General features: G+C 37.4%; 1 protein-coding gene across 1 annotated transcript in view; it reads left to right on the top strand.

Moving 5' to 3' along the window:
* Positions 1 to 20161, top strand: part of LOC110377543 (amyloid-beta A4 precursor protein-binding family A member 1) — a 117707-nt gene that overhangs the window by 19154 nt on the left and 78392 nt on the right. The window lies entirely within an intron of this gene.

The following is a 20161-nucleotide window of genomic DNA, read 5'->3' as shown; positions in this document are numbered from 1 at the left end:
AATGCAAAAAATATATCGCCACGTGTCAGCCTGCGTGAACGTAAATATCAACATGCATTTCAATATGCTGTTACTATTTACCTATGTTATTTGCTCTTATAACTATCAGAGCATATGAACGTGTAGATACTAAATTATATGTAGCTAAATCTGATACATCGCCGACCGTATTATGTATTTGAGTCTTAACTGGACGTGATTTTGCATATATTATTATTTAGTTCATGAATAAGCAACTAAATCTATAGCGGGATTTTTTGGTCACGAGGTGAAGACCGGTGTCAGCTGATAAATATCTACTGATATCCAATGATCTGGTTAGCACTGACGATCCTTTCAGCAGTCTTGACTTCAACCTGTTCATAGAAAAACTTCTTCCTATGTCTCTATTTTATTTCTTTAATTCCATTAGTTATTTCTTTGTTCCGTGGGATCGTGTGACTAATTCCATTCCGCAGCCGAGAAGCTATTAGCTTAAAGTCGTATCCTGACGGCAAAAAATACTTCCCTGGGGCATTCCACGTAACGAAATGTTTCAACACTGCCTTACATTATCTCGGTTTCCTTGTAATGAGCTTTCCAGGTGCGGAAAAGTTTTTGGACTCTCTTAATTCCATGTAATAATTACTGAACCTGTTTATGACCTGGATTATTTACTTCTATAATGATAATATGGTTATTGAGCTTACCCGAAATCAATTTGTTCTTTTGAGTACCTATTTTCGCTTTGGCCTATTAATCTTTCGTAAAAATATAAAACTACAATTGGCCTGCATTTTTTACTCTAAGCCTGGCTCTAATCGATGTACTTTTTTTTCATATACCTGGAATATATTCACAAAACGAATATAAAATGTCCTTTCACCGCATCTGCATTTTAATCTATTTCAACACTCAATCACTAAATCGTCGTCAAATTAATCCATTGAATTATTAGCTTTACAATGGGACAAAAGATTTTGTCTATTGAATGGTAAATTCTAGGCCAGGTGGGGGCGACTTGAATCAGGTAATTATGCGGCGTGCGTGTCGGCCGCCTTATCTCAGTCTTTAAAATTATTGGAACAAGTTGCGGGCGGACACAATGGCGGCTTGACTGGCCAGCCCTTAATTTGGAGTGAAAGGTACAAGGGTATTTACTAAAGATTTTCGGCACACAAACGTGATTAAAGTAAGTAGAATGGCATGCGATCAATGAAACAAGGAAAGCGATTAAATTGTGTAAGCCCTACATTCCAAAACAAAGAAAGCACTTAAACTGCAGTATTAAGCAACAATAAAAACTTGAGCCGCTTCGACCACCGTAAGCTTCCCAATTCCAATTTGTTTGCAAACGCTAAACAAACCGAGACAATGCTGAAATGAGAATTTTATTACATTTTTGGGATAAATAATTCCCGAAGAATTCCCCAATGAATTCGTGTCGTGCCCTAATGAAGTTAAGATTAAACTCGCTCGCCACTTGCCCTTTGCGTCGCAAAAAAGGAGTTTCTGCCAAATTTCCCCCCTCCGAAGAAAAGGGACGATTCCGTTCATTATAACAGCCACGTCTTAGCAATTTTAAAGACACCTTTTAAGAGCACTCCAACTTAGTGCGAAATTGCTTTCGATAGATCCTTCCTTCCCCATTGTTCGGTCTATAGTTAAGTATATCTCGCTTTGCCATTTATCAGCCTATTCTTGAGGGCGATTGTCACCGATTCTTTTGTCTCACGTGAGGTTACCTTCTTCCGTCGCCTCCTTGCCTTCGGCCGCTGTGATTTATGGTTTATGCGCTCACTTTTATGTCCATGGTATATTTATTACACACCATTTCGCCTGCTGCGTTTGTTTTTGTTTTGATCTCACCTTAGCTTTGAAAATAATCATCCCGGTGGACCTTTTATTGCATTGCCAGCTTCAATTTATAACTATACTTGATGCCGCTAGTGGTTTCACCAGTTTCTTGATGGAATTATTTTCCACACTCGGATAACAAGTAAACTACATGATACGCAAATGTTTGCATCAATCGTTTGTAGTGTAAGTACTTAGGATTTATTTCGATGCGCAATAATTTGCGTTGAATTAGGCTTATCTTTAAAAGGTCAACAGCAGATTACCTACATCCACGTCGGGCAATATTTTAACTGAAAACTAAAACCAAACAACACAACAACGAATTCTGAAAATTTCGCTATTGAAGCCGACTGAAAATGTGCTTTTATTTCAACTGTCATTCCAGATAAGTATCACTTTTCCAGCATAGAAGATAACAATGGCACTGTGCGACAGACACGTTCGTAGCTTTTACGTTTTATATTTCCGATACAATTCCTATTCCTGATTTTGTACATAACGTCCATACGAATGGCCGAAGATTTGGCGGTGCGTCGTATAAAAACAAATAAAACCGAAGCACATTGGGGCGAGTGAGTCACCCCGACAGCTGACTAACGATACATACACCCTCCTGTATTCACCCCCCACGCATTTCGATTATACGCACAGACGTACGGAAACTAAAATTAAACTTGACCTTTTTCAAAGTAATTAATATTAATATTCATGAGCAAATTCAGGAAGGTATTGTTGTTTATATTGTAAAGCACAAAATAAACTTCGTACTTATCAAGTTATATACGAAAGTTCTAAGTAAATCCGGAAATACACAAAATTAATTCAGGTAAATTATTCGCTTCCCCAGAATTATACCACGTCCATTAAGCCGGTGCACCAAATAGTTAAAATTCTTGAAAAAAAAAACACAACGTATACTGAAAATTGTTCCAGAACATATTTTCCGAGCATAAAGAAGCCAACACGACAGGTACGCGAAGACATTACATCTAAAACCCAATTTACTTTAAAATGGCGAGCGAAAATAACTTCGCTACCTAGGTTTAAAAAAATACTCATGTAAAATACTCCGTCGAAATAAAAACCCGTGGTTGGATGGCTTGTTTTTCCAGTATTTTTTTCTGTACGTCTCCCAGTTTCCAGGTTTTAATGCGGAAAATTTTAACACTTTATGAAGTACCGGTTAACTACCTCAATGCTTTGAAAGAGTTGCACAGCGGATGTTAAAGAGTCTGATGAGAACTTGTATAAACTTCGAGGACGCTGAAGTGTGGATTTTGTGGCTGTACTGCGGAAAGTGTAATTAACGGATAAACAGTATTTACAGCAAGAGCTTTGGTGTTAAGTAAGATAATCATCTGGTTTGTTTTTAATGTGTCATAAACCTGTACGAGTTGTTTAACGCTTTATTCGGATTAAATTTACAGTCAAGAACATTTTTAGGTTTAATTGCATTTCTGCCATCATATGTCAGTGATGCTTGGATTCCGCTTACGTAGCAAATACTTGAAGTTATAACGGAGAACACGCAAGCAGAACCTTCTTAGATCAACAAAATGAGAAAATATTTGAAACGACACACCTAGCTATTTTATGGACACAAAAAATAAAGCACTCAAGTTCTTCCTGAACCAATTCGCATACTAGATGAAAAGCTAGTTCGATTGGCGTTTCAATTTGTTCATGAAAAATGTAATTGAATACTATCGTAGCTGCACTTCCAACGAACGAGAAGCCGTTGCGATGCAAAATTCATTTATCACGGATCCTAGCTATTTGATAGACCCGAGGTGTCACTAATGGACTGGAAGAAGTGAAATGTCGACGCTCTAGTAATATCTTAGAAGAAAAATCTGAAATAGAATACCTTTGACTCAATTTGTTTCTTCATTCTATTCACTGGAGGAGAGGAAAATTGAGGTAGATTCAAAAGGATGGTGAAGTGCGAAAATAATTTTAGTTTACACGTATTATAATTTAGCTGAAAATCATCATGTCTTATAAATATTTAACTGAAAAATTTTTTATTTTAATAATTTAGCTGAAAAATATTTGCATTGCAATTTGATAACTAACACCTATTGAAATTGAAATATTTTATTGCTCTATATTAGTTTCCATTTTAAAAGTTCTAGACTTGTTTGAGAATCTTCAAACAATTTACACAGAACAAGCAGATGTTCGTTTATTTCAAAGTTATCACGGTTAACTTAGTTCATTTATGTTATTGAGAACTCCATTTCAACAATAATCGAATTTAAACAAAGATACATCTTGTTTTGTCATGCCTTTAAAACATTTATCATTTCATCTGTCACTGATTTTGTACAAAAAGACCACCATTATAAAAAGAACTGCGTCTTTAGCTTTGACAGATTGAATAAGCCTTCGTCTCGTATGTACTAACAAGTACGAATTTAATATTAGCTATAAAGAGCGTGATACGGTCAATATCTCGACTTGATCTGATTCCCCCGCATCTCGAGTTCTAATAAAAACAGGATCAAACTTCATTTTGTCTAAGCGACAACGAACGCTCGTGGTGTATAGCTTTCGAATCTAATTTTCGCTCCTTCGAAGCCTTTTTGTTCTTATATTTTATTCCATTTACATTTTATTTTTCGTTTATTACTTTGGCATCGTTCAGATTTCAAAGAAATTAGTTTTGCATTGAGTTAACATTTACATTTTCAGCGATCACAACTCGATTATTTTGTTTTACAGCATTTTGAGACAACCGCTTTAAATTATAAAAAAATAACACTCCATTCAAGTAATTGTCTCGTCATAATTGAATTTGCAAAAGCAGTTGCACTTAATTTGGCTGCATTATGAAAAACTTCCGGATTTAGTGCAGTGTTCAAATCTTAAATATTCGTTTCCACTGCTTTATTTCCGAGAGAAACATTTCCAAAAGCTAATTGTGTAAAGTAATTTAGTTTGGACGCGAAGCGCTGTCCACGGCCGTCTTTCGTCATTTATTTCGAGGGCCCTTCCATTTACCTCCCCCGCTTTTTGCTCTTCAACAAATTTACAATTGTTTTAATTGCAATCCGAGGCGTATTTCTTAGTTATCAAAGTCCAATTTGCATTATCTGCTATCAAGTTATCGTTACGTTTCGGAATAAGGACTCGCTGGAATTATTGCGGGCCTGTTTCTGTGTCCCAAACCATCGTTTTGTTAAGTACTTTTATTTTCCTTTTAACCGCTGCTCAGTAAACTTTTCATTTCGTTGTTTTCTGTTTTTTTTTTGTTTAATTTGACTAAGTTTTTATTTTATGGCTACATAAAAGGAGATTGTAAAAAGTTTTGATTGCGCCGCATGTGCAGAGCTTAGAATCCCTGTTCTAAGCTTTGCATTTTTTTTGAGTTATAGTCAGATGAAAAAGAATTTGTAAAGTTGATATTTTATAAAATGTGAGCTGCATTGTACAGTTATTGTGCATTGCAAATTATTTAACGGGTACGTGAAGGCCACGTTTAAAAGCTTGCAATAAATTATGCAGTTATGAGGCGGTTACCGTTTAATATGTATTATTCATTATGCAATCAGTCCAATTAAATGCAAGAACTTCGATTAAATATTGACTGCTTTGTCCAGTATATCCGTTATAAGGCTCATCGTCTGGATATTTATCGATACAAATACTCTAAGATATTATCACAATTATACACATGATTACCATGTTCCACTGCTGTAAACCGTTTTAGAATGAAGACAAAAGTTTACATTGTCTAATGTCTGTACCTAGTTTTTTAAAAATATATATAAATCTTTAATTCTAGACCTGAATCAAATTTCTCTGCGATCCAGACATTCTTATTTCATTTCAACCACTTTCTGCCACTCAGTCTCAAGACACTCGAATCTGTCAAGTGTGCGGTGGAATTCAATCGATTCTCGACGATAAACCGGTTAGCGAGTTCGCATATCGATATTGCAGCATTGAGTGTATAGCACGCCTGGTTAAGCACAGTTAACCTCTGTTCAAACGTTGGGATTGTGTGGCCCTTGCCTTGTTTACTGTTGGGAATTGTTGACAAAGTTTTGTGAATTTGTTATTGATATTTGTGGTGAAAGATATTGGTGTTTTGAGTATGTATGACATTTAGAAAGGTGATGGTTATGTTGTGCAAAATATAATTAAAAAGCATGTAAAAATCCATCAAACGGTATGGCTCCTAAAGTGAAAATATTTAACTGCGAGCATGTAAGTACCTTGTTTTTTCTTACTGAGCTTTCGAAAAAAGGTTGGTGTATGACTGAGAAATATGTACAAATATTTTAACGTGATTTAATATCGAAATTGTAATCCACGAAAAGCTTCTTCGTTATCACCAGGCTACAATACATATGAAATGCCCAGCCACCGACCCAACATCATTTAGGTAATGTCAGTTCACGCAAGGTATTCAACCACCGAACTACGAACACTAATTTCAGTCTTACAGCTGACGTTATAAGACCTATTTTTGCATGGTCTAGTCTTGCTTTTGTGTCTGTGAGGACACGCGTGTTGTGGATACTAATTTATTAGTGTCAGGTCATCGGTTCGTATCTACTTGCATTTCTATCAACGTAGATAGATTGTTTAGTTAATTTATTGATCTGTTTTGGTTGGATGCATTTGTCACCGGTGTTTTGCTACTGAATTTGTTTGCCGTTTTAATTACTCTTTTCGTTCTACCTATCATGAAATGGAGAAGCGTTTAGGCTAAAACGGATTTTTGTTTCATAGAGGCCTTTGAAAGCTTTACGGTCTAAACTAAAATACTCCTGTTTCAAATGAAGGGTCTGCCATCGTTTGTCATATAGAGCATTGGATACTCTTACGAAAGAATTACTTTGTGTAATACGACTTGCCTGTTTCGAATGTCAAAGGCTTTCAGTTACTGTCCATTTGAGAGGGTTAGACTTTATATCGTGAGTGACTACATATTTGCAAAAGCAACCAGGAAGGATCTAGTAAAACTGACAGTGCGTATAAAGACCTGGATTTTTCATTTCCTTCTGTCCTTTGTTCCAATTACAAACGAAAACAACCCTAACTGTTTTTACAGTATTTCTTTTTTGTGCCGTAAACTGTGTTGTTCACTTCACGAAATTCGTAACAGACCATTCAGTAGCTCATGGTTTTTGTATCACTGAACACAGAGTCTGTCGCAGCGTGATACAAAATCGGATTCCCACATCTGGCCGCTACAGATAATTCGCCTGTTAGTATTTTTCACATATCCATTGTCCCAGCTAAGCCTCAGTCCTCTGGACTTTGAATTTAACGAACCTTTTGTTTATTAAAAGATTTCCTACGTAATTAAATTATGGAGTACTTATTTGTTTTTGAGAGTGTTTCGAAAGCAATTTTAAATGTCATTGCTAGTTTATCTCGTTTTCATTTTGATAAATTGACTTGTTTTCTTGAGTGAAAGTAATTTTCTATTCGCAGTATTCTACGAATAAAATAGCTGAGATGGAAAATATGATTTATCTAATGTTTATTGTTTTAAATATCAGGCTATTGTTTTAACAAAATAGCGCGCCAATCTCTGTTCTGAAAAATCATCTTTCCATGGATTTCAATTTCTAAGAAAACGGCGGCTAGTAGGTAAAATATGTTACTTTAACAGAAAATATAACTTTACTTGAGTTGTTTTTTTTGCTTTCAACATGTGAAGTGTTTTGAATCTTAGATTTAATGTTGACTTTAATAAGTATTCCACTTGTACCTAGAGGTATCGTGCAAGCGCACCTCCACTGTGCAAACATCTAGACTTCTATCATGCAAATATTTGTATCGCAGGAATCGAAAATACGAGATGTAGTCTGTATGTTCAACATTTCAATCGATAAGAGTGGACTACTTTCAAACATGTTTCAAGCTCTCCAATTTATATCTTAGAAAATAAACTTTATCATCAATTGCATCATTAGAAATATTTTCTATCTGATCTTCATTCTACTTATCTCCAAGAAAATGCGGCTAGTCTACTTTCCTTTTAATCTTAAACGACATCTTTATTACTTCAACTTAGTTTTACTTAGCATAAAGCGCAAAATTAATTGTTTCTTCTAGGTGCACCTGTAGCTACGGTTAACTTGTTATTTATTTAAACTAAGCGGAATATAATGGGAGAAAGCACCTGCCCAAAGAGTGCAATTTAAGGATTGTTTATTTCGGAATAAAGCAATTTTCCTCTGCTATATTTCGTGTAATGCTTGCAGACGTATAATACATGCGAGATAAACGCGGTCTGTGCGTTTAAACATTACAAGCGACTAGGGCCCACGCTCACCGGTCGATAGTTTAATATCAGAGATAACTATGTAACGCGGCATTCGAGATTAATTTCCGTCAAATTTCCTACCTACATAATCAAATTTAACACCCGATGTATGTTTAGTTACAAAATTAGTTTTACACCGCAACCAAACAGGAGTGTTACGTTGACATTGCCTACAAACTTTGGTATGGAAACCACCCCTTTCGCAATATACCTTCAAATTAAAGTTCTGTCTCGTGTGACACGAAAATACTGCGTAATCAGATTAGAAGTGAGCGGTACGGCACACTTAATAAAGTTCCCTACCGTCGCTATCGCTTGTAGTTGACTCGTTCCTGACGTAATTTGTTCCTGGAGTCTTATTAAATTCATAAGTATGCGTCGCCAGCCTTACTTTATGGTCCAAGTTAAGGGAGAAGGGTTGTATGAGTTTGTAAACTGTTGGGTCTGCCATTTGTTCTAGTTGTACATAACAATCCTAAAATAAGGTCTTATGTATTCTGTGTATAGTTTGTCGTATCGAATATTCAATTACGCTTGGATGGGAGTGATTTGGTTTACTCTTTATATCCTTGCCAATTTCGTTAATATTATGAGAAACTACCGTGAATGCGTTGCTTATAACCTATCTACTGTTATTGGTTACCAAGCCTTCTCCCAGTTTGTTTTCTCCTAACGCCTGTAACTTAGAACTCGCCTACACATAATAAATATCCAGCTCATACGCTTGTCGTGCTTCATGACATATACCCCTTTCCTTGTTCGTACATTTGCAAATTCCTACCTGTTCCGGCGATGTGTAGTTATTTTTACCTGTACCTGTGTTACATTGTAGATTTTATTGTACGTGTTTCATATTTTTTATATTCATGTTTAGAAATGTTTTTGATTACGGTGATTGGGTTTTCATTTATTGATTTTTCGAACTATGTCGAATGAACAATCGACTACCAGGATAGCCGGATTATATCAGAAATTACGTCAGATGAATTATTTGGTGCTACACTTTTATGTGGGTAATTTTTAGATACTTTTTACTAGCTAGATAAAACCTTTCATTAATTGTCGCTGATCGTGTCTTACTTGTACCGCATCCACCAAATCAGCTCACACGGTCGTCTCAGTAACACGCGACAACTTGTCTTCAACTTTCAGTTCTCCGTATTCACCAGCTAGGCTTCCGTTGACATGATGAATTGTAATCACCTGACTCTCAAACGGCACATCACATACATATTCATGCACTTCTTTATTAGCATTGCTCCCAAAGCCATTGTGTTACGTAATAATGTAATTTATTACCACTTATAAGGTAAGTAATGTGATTGCATTTAGCATTCAAGGTTGGTTGGTTATTATTTGGAATTCGTAGTATCAACGATAATATAAATTTTACTGTTCAGAATATTTGGTCACAGTGATTTGCATGTCTGTATAAATTAGAAAACGTTCAGGGAGTGCACGTAAAGCCGGTGGCCGTCCCATCGGACTATGTGAGTGAGGGAATGGAGAGTGCCCCTGTGTCTGCATACACCTGTGCACTAAATAACTCCTACATTGATAGGTAGCGTCCATTGAGATTGACTAGTGGCCGAAATTCGGTATACAGGACAAAAGAGAAATTGTCTCCCCATTGAGTGACAAAAGCCTGTAATGCACTAAGTTATAAAGGCATAGCACATATTATTAAACTATCACGATAATTATGCCTTAGTTAAGAACCAAAATTACTTATTGCCCGAGGAAATAACAGTAACCTCGATCACTGCAATCCGTTAAGTAAATTGAAACTGCTATTACTGCGAACCTTTTTCAATAAAGCCTTGTAATTAAACATAGGCAATACATTTCCTCAGGCCATATAACTCGATCACTCTAAGCCGGACGCCTTTGTTTCGCCCCAAACAAAGATTCATGTCTTAGAAATCCTTTTACGATACGCCATTCCAGTCAGTTTCTATCGACAATACATTTTATCCTCGCCATGGGACTAGTGTTTCTACGTGTCCTTATTTGAGAAAATCGTTATTTCTACGGCTTTTAGAAATATGTTGATCACGTGCACTCTAATATGGTGTCTGGAGAGAATTTTGATTTTTTTTGCCAAAAGTGAATTGAATTGCAATAAATGATACAATATATAAGTTCCTAGACACCCTGTCTTTAAACAAAAGAACATCAATTTATCACAAAATATAAAAGGCACTTTAAACTCATACCGATCACTGGAAAGACTAATGTTCTATTATTAGGTTCCTCCCCTTCGTGTAAAATATGGGGAACACTGGCTTAGACGCCGATGTGTCCGAACTGCCCCGGGGAAGACGGATGTAGCCGCCCGGCTTTATTTACCAGACCCGGGCGAAATGGTGTTCGACCGAGTGCTATGGTTCTTGTAAAAAACAGTTTTAAAAAGACTACAAAATGCTGAGCTTACGATATTAATGTAGCTATACTTATTTATTGCTTTCGTGGACTCGTTGGTAAATAACATTGATCCAAAGCGATGAAAAGTACATATAAAGCAGAAGGTTCAATGCCCTCTGTTACAAAGTTATTTCAAAATCCCTTTGCAAAATAATACACAAAGTAACATAAACCTGCATCAAAAAGATGGATTGAAATGTAAAAAGTGTAACCCTAATTAGGGTCCCGCGCCCGAAGTAATCAAAAACAAAACGAAATATCATGGGACGCTTGTTGGTGATCCCTTTGCTCGCCTTTATTAATATTCGGCACTCCAGCCCTCCCTGCTGAAGGTAAATACAAAATTTGAATACACACCTACACACACTTATTTGTCATGCAAACCTGGATGAAACCACAAAAGCGTTGTAATCTGGTTAACCGGTTTGGCGCGCAACCAGACACCAAGTGATGGCTGCTAGTGACAGCACTGAAAAAAATATTCGACGACTTTAGATTCGAAAATTTAATTTGCACTAGTTACGTTTTGAGTATTTGTATGAACATTTTATCGCTTGCGCCGGAATATAACCGCAGAGTGGTGCTGTCATCCGGCAATCCGGTTTCAAATGGAGCAACGTTTGTGTCCGGATGGGAGTAAGCTCTCAATGACGCAATATATGCACCAGTTGCTTTTATATGTACGTCATATTTCTGACATACACTTTATGTTACCTACTCAAGCGATGCGATGCCTTTTTCTATTTATTTCTCCACGTGCAGACTACCTATAGGGCGCTTTACCAGTCTGTGTTGAACTCCTGTGAAAATCCTGCATCTTTTTTATTTGTACGAATGTATCATCATTACTCATCATTCATTAGCTGTATTTGCAGAACAGGATAAACTAACGAAATTCGGAACATTAATGTTGAACCTGGTCTTAACTTTGATGTTACACCAGCCACGCCAACGCCACTGAATAAGATATTTACACTAAGAAACTGCATCTCAATCCAAACGGAGGAGCCGGCGATAACTTGAAATCTGTAGCTGTAAGAGGATTCCGGCTGGGCTATTGTTGACGTTCTCTATAGGGATGCTCTCTGCTCAGTCCTCGCTATCTAACCTAATTAAATTGCAATATCCAGTTATCTTTCTCAACTGGTTGTCAATTCTGATGTATATTCAGAGAAGTTTCTAAGCGAATCAACCCTTAATTTTGCTGCCGTTTGATATTTTTTTCTGTATTAGCCAAATTCGTTATTTCATTAATTTCACCAATTGCTCTTCTGATATTCGTGTTAGGAATTTGAGGTACAGTTTGCTCAGCACTGTCCTTATGCAATAAATTAACAACCAAACTGCGGCGATTTATCAAATCGATTGGCAACCCTACTTGGCCGTCAAGTGGTCTCAAGAGTGGCACCACAAAGATTTGATTTAAGTTTAACTCCTCCCTGGCTGGTCACTTCGCAACTTGTCGCATTAATAACAGATAAAAACTGGCCGACTTCACCCGCGCCACACTTTATAACGTTTGGCTGGCGAATTTTGATTTTATTCTTCAAAAGATACGACGAGCTTACTTGGCAACAAACTGGATACTTTGAATTACAAACGATCCCGATTCAATACACTAACTCAACAAGAATGATTTCTTAATTGCTTTTTGGAGGATCAAATTGTAAAAGCCTATCTCGTACCCTTTTCATGACCCTGACATTTGAATTTGTCTGGCGCTGTTTATACGCGTTCACACATCCCTTTCCTATCTGTGTAATAATGAATAATCATGACGGGAGTAAAGAAATTCAATCTAGGCAAAGGAAATTGAAAGTAGACGTGCGGAACCACTTTCAATGTATACTTTTTAATGAAAGCCTATCACAGACGGGAAATGCCCGTAGAAGTTTCTGGAAACTTCATACGTAGTCGACAGTCTAATTACTCACTGTACTTACTACCTGTGTAGGTATTTCCTAAGTGCAAAGCTAACATTTGCATGTTTTAGTAAGAGTTACTTACCTAACAAAATTGTAGCTTCTGTTCATTCTTGGATATTTGTCGAAGAGAATTCGCGCGTGCATTAAGTTAATTTTGGCAATCAATCCGTCTTTCATATGTGTTCATTTCTACAGAATATTGGTTAAACGAAGTCTCTCCACAACGCTTCTAAAAGACAATTCGTTTCAAATTAGGTAAGTCTTGCCATCATATTTCTATCAGCAAGCTCATAAAATCCAAGATCAACAGAGCGCCATATAGGATGCACCACTTTTATTGCCGTCCGCCGTCACGTCGGGACATTCCAGTCCGTCCCCGGAGCCCCGTCTTAGTCGATAAATTGTATTGAGCCCATAAATCGCCGCGGCCAATACCTCCTACTTCCGACCTGACGGCTAAACTGCGGACGACTACGTAATGGCCGTGTTAATCAAAGTTCACCAACTCTTACATGTCTTGCTAGTTGAGAGACGAATTGGTTAATTTTGTTAAAAGGTAAACTTGTTATGATCTGAGCGAGTTCGGGTGCTGCTAAGGTTGTGGTGGTAACTTTTGTGTTGCAACGATGTCTTTTGTTTCCTAGTTTCTAAACAGAACAGAAACACACTAGACTAGCTAGCACTAGCGTTCAGACTATGTGCGTACCGCACCAAGTGCTAGTTCATTTTGATGAGTTTTTCAGCGATAATTGAAGCGATGGATTAAATCATTTTGTGAATATTTAATCGATGTTGTTTTTTCCTTAATTAATATTATTTTCTTAAACCGCTTCACTTAATTGAATACTTAATTTGGACGATAAAGTTGTGACCTGGGCCAGTCGAGGTATGCGCAGTTATTTGTGTCATTTGCTGTACAATTCCTTCCTTCTGCAGTTCCAGATACTGTATAAAATATTTGGAACGAAATGTAATACTGAAGTCGACGTCGACCAATTCCCCGACCTAGATGTCAAGAATTTTGTGCACAATGCTACCGTTTAAACTAACTCCACAAGTCCAAACTAAAATGCCCTGCTCTGTCGTGAACTCCTTGCACACAAATAAACATCAATTTTCCAAAGAATCATTCGAGATGTCCAATTCCCAACAACAATTTTCAACATCGCTAAATTGTGGCGCAAAAGTACCGACGTTGAATTATGAGTCTGTAACAAAGTTGCAAACAAAAAATAAGATAAACACGAGACAACAATATTCACAAACGCCTTTCGCAGGGCAATTTCAGATCTCGCAGCAGTAGACAGCGCCAAATGGGGTGTAGGTAACGTACAAATCGTCTTGCCCAGTGCAGATGCGTTGCTGGCTGGGACTGACAGATATCTCTGAGGGAATTTAGGTCGCAATGGATGCTGAGCCACCAAATAGGTCGCAGCTACTCGAGTGGCTGTGAAGTGGGGCGTTGGCGTGGCTACGACGACACGAGACTATGCTAAACTCGTGCACATAAGTATGTTAAGTTTAAATTAGAGCTTCGTTCGTGATACAATTTGATTAAGAACTTGTTTGAAGTGAATTTCGAAGCGGTGCTCTCTCGTATGTATCTCGGTCTACTCCTAACTCCTGAAACTTCCATACATGCTTGTACTCTAAAGTAAACAAGATAGATATAATTTTCATCGTGTAGCATTACCTATTATTACAAATCAATTAATATAATACATCCCCAAACATGTAGAGCTAGTCACGTAATTGAATCCGTCTGTTAAACATACAATGTCAGTACAATTTGTATGTAAAGTACGTCTGTTCGAAGCAGGGCCTCTAACTCATGTCACTAAGTGGCCTTGATTGTTATGTCGTGTCGCGCCGTGCGTGTTGCTTACTCTAGTGGGATGTGTGCCTGACATTAACTTACAATTGGTAGTTACGACGCATATAACTGCATACATAGTGAATATATTAAGCTCAGAAGCGCAATTCATCATCATATAGCCTTTTCCCGACTATGTTGGGGTTCACTCCGACCGAATGTAGGTGAGTGTTATACATGGAGCAACTGCCTGTCTGACCTCCTCAACCTAGTTAGCTGGGCAACTCTTTGCATCTTGGTGAGATTGATTTACAGACTCTGGCTTCTGAATATCCGTAACGACTGCCAAAACTGTCAAATGACAGCCGGGGCTCACCACCTTCTCTCCGAAACATTTAGATACTGGACCGCATCGAGCTCCAGTAAAACATGAACAATAAAATCATACTGTTTTTCTTTCTAAAGACTTGCCTCACCCCCATTGAAATCAGTTCAGCTCAGTTACGATGACTTGCCTGACAAAGATTTCAATCTTACACCGCTTTTTACGTCGAGAATTAAAAAATAGTAAGAAGCTTTAGTTTCTTTTGTTTTAGTTAGGGCTGGACAAATCCCTCTTAGTTGTAATTAGTTTCCATGTTGGTCTTGGAAAATCCTGCAGGCTTTTCTTCCAACATTTTCATTATGTATTAAAACAAAATGGAGTACCAGTTACTTTTACTTCGAGTACTGTGGTGCATTACTATAAACAATGGTAGATAACGAAACAATGTTTGTATTGTCGATCCAGTTTATTGATCTCCTAGCTTGCAAGTCATATAAAAAACAAACAAAGGTTCAGAGAGATATTTGCTCTCAAATTGGGCGTTCGTTGTGCGCGACAGTTTCTAGTATTTCATAGTTTTAATAGGAGCTTGAGCACGTGCCCCGTTTTCGCGTACAATTAGCGAACAGAGAACCCGATAACAATGTCAGTTTATTCGGATTTGCAGTGTTTATAACATTTAAGAGTTCCAGTTTTTCGTGAATTTTGACTGGCGCTATGATTGTGTTGTAGTGAATATAGAAATATTTGCATTTAATTTGCATGTTAGTGTGGATAGGTTGGGTTTTCTCTGTACTATCTTGATCTAGCACTGCAGCTTTTAAGATGTGTATGGTAAAGCCAATGTCACTGTTCCATCGAGGTCATAATAAAATTCTTAGAATTTATCATTCTTAAATCCAAATTACTAATCGCCTATTACTAATCATAATAAGTCACGCTGCACCAAATACAGTAGGTTCGTCGATTCAGCGCTGAATTTGTATTCAATGCGTAACTTTATTAGTGGCCGTTCGTCAAACAGAACGTACGTACATTTACGGCTCGCTATAACCTGACCAGTACGGCTGTGTACCCTTTATTGACTAATTATTTGATTGACGATGCGTGGTTCTACCGCTCGTTTGTTTACTGGAATGGTAAAACTGTGAAAATTGCAGTCGTGACATTGAAATATTGCTTTTCCTAGCGTGTGTAATGTTTTTTGTACTGGTTATATGGTTGATGGTATTTTTGTTATGTTTTGTTTTTTTTTTTTTTTTGTATAGAATGTAACTTAACACTGAAGTGGATTTTTATTGACTTTTACATCATTAGCGTCTACGTGTCTAATGTCAAGATTTTGTTACAATTTTAATGACTTCTTATCATTATGCATGTTTCATAAATGTCCACTATGTATGCCGCATTGCATTGTGCCAGCACTCACGTTAAAGCAAACGTATCATACCAGTGTTAGCAGCCGGTCCGCGTGTAATTAATGTAATCTAATTTGCATATTATCACACGCTAAATTAAACTAATATTCGGCCTATTGGAGATACAATGGCGTGCGCCACTTTATCCGCCCCAACGTCTGTCGTTAATCTTTTCAAGTAATCTAGATGTATTGGATTTTTATGTTAAACAACTTGGCGATACGTGCCGCGACAAGGGCCCAACATTTAATATCGAATAGTTTTGAACTGACTTATTGGAATTGTGTAAGACGGATCAGAACAACTAAAACTCAAAGTTTACTGAAGATCTTAACATAAATCTGTCTCAAAATTACCTTTGAAGTCAAACTTATCGATTCATACCTGTTCTCCAGCCCTATGTAGTAATCCGGAGCGTACATAGCCAAACTCTGAGTACACAGTGCATTATTTCAATCGGACGGAGTCTGACGCCTGACGCCGACAAACGAAGCCAATCGCCGACGTCGCGTCGACAGTTTCAAACTCGCCGAATTTGTAACTCCACGGTATTTTCCGACAATTTAGTAATGTGCTGAGAATATTTGACATTGGGATTTTTGATGGGGTCATTGAATATGACTAGTTTTAGGGTCACGTTGGCAGTTTTTTAAATTGGCATATGGAGTCTCTTTTCTCAAGCTATGATTTGGCCACCCACTCGAAAGTAGAGGCTTCATCAGCTAACCATCATAAACATTCTTATTTTGGATTGAATTACCTTTCTGCGTGGAGGTCAATATACACGTCCTTAACCACTCGAAGCTGCGGGAACAAAAGAACAAAGAATTTATAAAAGGTTTATTGCTAATCCTTTCTTATCGTCATTCCACTATACGAATCCGAAACGTGTTCGCTCTTCAAGAGACACTTGAACCAGAAAATCATTTAAGCCTCGAAAAGTTCCGATCAAAATATGTTTTCCGCGTCATTGGAGCTTCTTCGCTGGTGTTGTGAAGTTTTCGTATGAGGAAATGTACTGGAACTTTCTATTTGTTTACTTTTATATCAACTGTGTTCTAAAATCGAAGTGTTTTGTTATTCACGGCATATATTGCGTTCTAGAATTGATGATGAACTTAATAGATACTGAGTAGCGTATCAATCAACTGTGCCTACTCACACTGTTGAATCTTTATTAATACCTCTCGATAATCGATCACGCATACGTATCGATAGATATCAAGCCACAAACTAATGGCCTAAGCTTAGTGAGGTTGTTTACGTATAAGTAGGCATTAGATACTAGATATGTATACGATTCGACGGATATCGGAAACCGCTACTAGCATTGCAGTCCTTAATGATAACGATGAGTGTAATAGGAAACAACCTATTTATAGTCTAGTATGTACTTAATTTAAGTTGTCTAGGAATAATTTTGGTTGAAAAAGTGCCCTTTCCAAAATATTCCCGTTATGTTATGATGTTATACAATAAATGGTCTGAAAGAAATAGCTACACAGTTACCACGTAACGTTTTCACGATTCGTAAATATTTGAAGTCTTTCATACCAGAAGAATCAATTCTTTCCATCCAATAAGCACCTAAGAATAACATGTATCCCTAGCAGAAAAAGCTCATATCCTAAATATCTTTTCCGATGTAAGTGGAAGCGTTTAGCGTGATAAATTCAGGAAGCTCGGAGTAATGATTGCGTTTCGTCCGATAGCCTTATCAAGTGGGCAATCGCTGCGTCATTAAGGATAATAGCATACGGCTTGATGAACCATGCTTCTGTATTGCACAAACAGTGCCTATCGAAACATAAAAGCTTATGTGCTTATATAAGCTGTGAAGTTACCTCTCATAAAATAAATAAATAAATCGTATTGAGAAGTGTTTACCAGTGTTTCACTAGTCATCAATAGCAAAGCCTGGATTATTTGGAGCTAAAAGAATACTGGGGATATAATATATAGGTTATAGGTTAATATTTTTTTAATTATGTAAGCGTTTCATAATATTAATATCATTTTTGGGATGCTGTGCAATATCTCAATTTATTTGGAATTAAAAATTATTTTTACCGAAAGCGACCCAAAATCCGGTCGTCGGGCACCTTAATTTAAAAAGAAAGGATCCCAAAATTGCCCATGTTTTAATTAAAACTCTTTAAATAGACGGGATTTTCGAAACAATTTCTCCACCGTATGTCAATATAGGATTTTCGTAAGATTTTTTCTAAAGATGTCAGTGTTTCCCTCAATATATTTTCATTAAGCGGGGTCGAGTGGCGGGAAGCCCGTGCCGGCCGCCGTTAATTTATTGCATCGCCCTAATGCGGAATTTAATAAGGTGCGACTTGAAAATATCCTGCTTTTTATTTTCGTAAATATTATCTCCATGATGTTAATTAATTAAGCTATTCCCTTCAGGATACCACAACACATTGTTGTGATTATATCTGTAGCGAGAGGTGTTGTGTTGGATTATGATTAACAACGCACATAATTTCGCGTATCTAATACTTTATTCAAGGTAAGGAAATACGTAGGTGAAACACGAGTTTCCTTGCTCGTGGAAAGTTAATGAAAATCATGCGTATTTTATAAATTCTTGCCTCAATTAATATTAGGTTTAATTGCCTTTGAACTCCACTAAGGCGCAGCGAACTGTTGCGAAGTGAAGTTTCTCATCCTGTTACTTGTTATCGCGATTTGTAGGAAGGTCAGGCTAATATCAAATTATTGTAACACATGAATTTCTCCCATTTTGTTTTCTGACTCAGCAAAAAATGTACACAGCCAACGCTTTTTAGATTGGATCGCGATCGTCCGTAGAGAATTCAATTCATAAATAAATATGGCGTCCGTCTGCCGCCATCTTGGCGGGAGCTGGGCCACCGAAGTGTTGCGTGAGGGGCATGCTAACGCGGCTTGCTGCTAGAAAATTTAATATAACCTATAAATAAATCAGTGTCAAAAGGGTTCAGACCGACCTACAGTAATTAAGTGAAAACTAGGAAATGAAATCAGTTCGACAGTTTAAAGCCAGGCAAACTAAGTGAGGTAAAGTTCGCTTGGACGAACCAGCAATTATTATGGAAGTTACCTAGTGGTTTTAGTTTCGATGATGCCATGGATAGGCACTGAAATACTAGGAAGTTTGTAGTGTAATCGATAGAATAGGTCGTGTAATAATTTAACTGGTGCGTGACTGGCTAGGTACGGCCTGTCATACAGTAGTAAACATTATTAATTGCTTGAAATAAACCGTTGAAACATTCATAACACTAATTCGTAGTTTAGAAAACATGTATTCTACCATCATCCTCCGAGCCTTTTCCCAATCACGTTGGGGTCGGCTTCCAGTCTAACCGGATTCAGCTGAGTACCAGTGCTTTACAAGAAGCGACTGCCTATCTGACCTCCTCAACCCAGTAACCCGGGCAACCCGATACCCCTTGGTTAGACTGGTGTCAGACTTTCTGGCTTCTGACTACCCGTAACGACTGCCAAGGATGTTCACTGACAGCCGGGACCTACAGTTTAACGTGCCATCCGAAACACAGTCAATGGTGTCTAAGATATACTTAGAAAGTACATACAAACTTAGAAAAGTTGCATTGGTACTTGCCTGACCTGGGATCGACCCCGCGCCCTCATATTTGAGGTTGGTCCTTTACCCACTAGGCCACCACGACTTCATGACATGTATTCACGACATGTATTCTACCAATTAACATATTTTTTCAAGGAACTTCTTAAATATAAATTGGACTAAACGCGTAATATAACTCATTTAAAATTAAATAAACCAATTCAAACACATAACTAAACATGAAACGATAAATTAATTCAGTTAACTGATGTGAACAATCAAGGCTTTATCTAGCTTTGCGGTTCAAATATACAGGTTAATCCATACATCGATAACCGCCAAATAACTGAACAACAGTTGTCGATGTTGGACAATGATAACTGAATGCGGTTATTCCATTTCTCGTCACAGTTGCACCAAAGTTCCTCTATCTCGCAGAGGGAGAAATTAAATGATTTCCCTGTAAGCGATCACACGGATAATTCCATTAGTCGTCTCAAACAACGACCACAGATTTCAATGGAAACGTTTCTTGAGATCAAAATTCA

The sequence above is a fragment of the Helicoverpa armigera genome, chromosome 3, assembly GCF_030705265.1.
Source record: "Helicoverpa armigera isolate CAAS_96S chromosome 3, ASM3070526v1, whole genome shotgun sequence".
Classification (NCBI taxonomy): Eukaryota; Metazoa; Arthropoda; class Insecta; order Lepidoptera; family Noctuidae; genus Helicoverpa; species Helicoverpa armigera.
The sequence above is the reverse complement of the archived record's forward strand: the minus strand, read 5'-3'. Positions and strand labels throughout refer to the sequence as shown.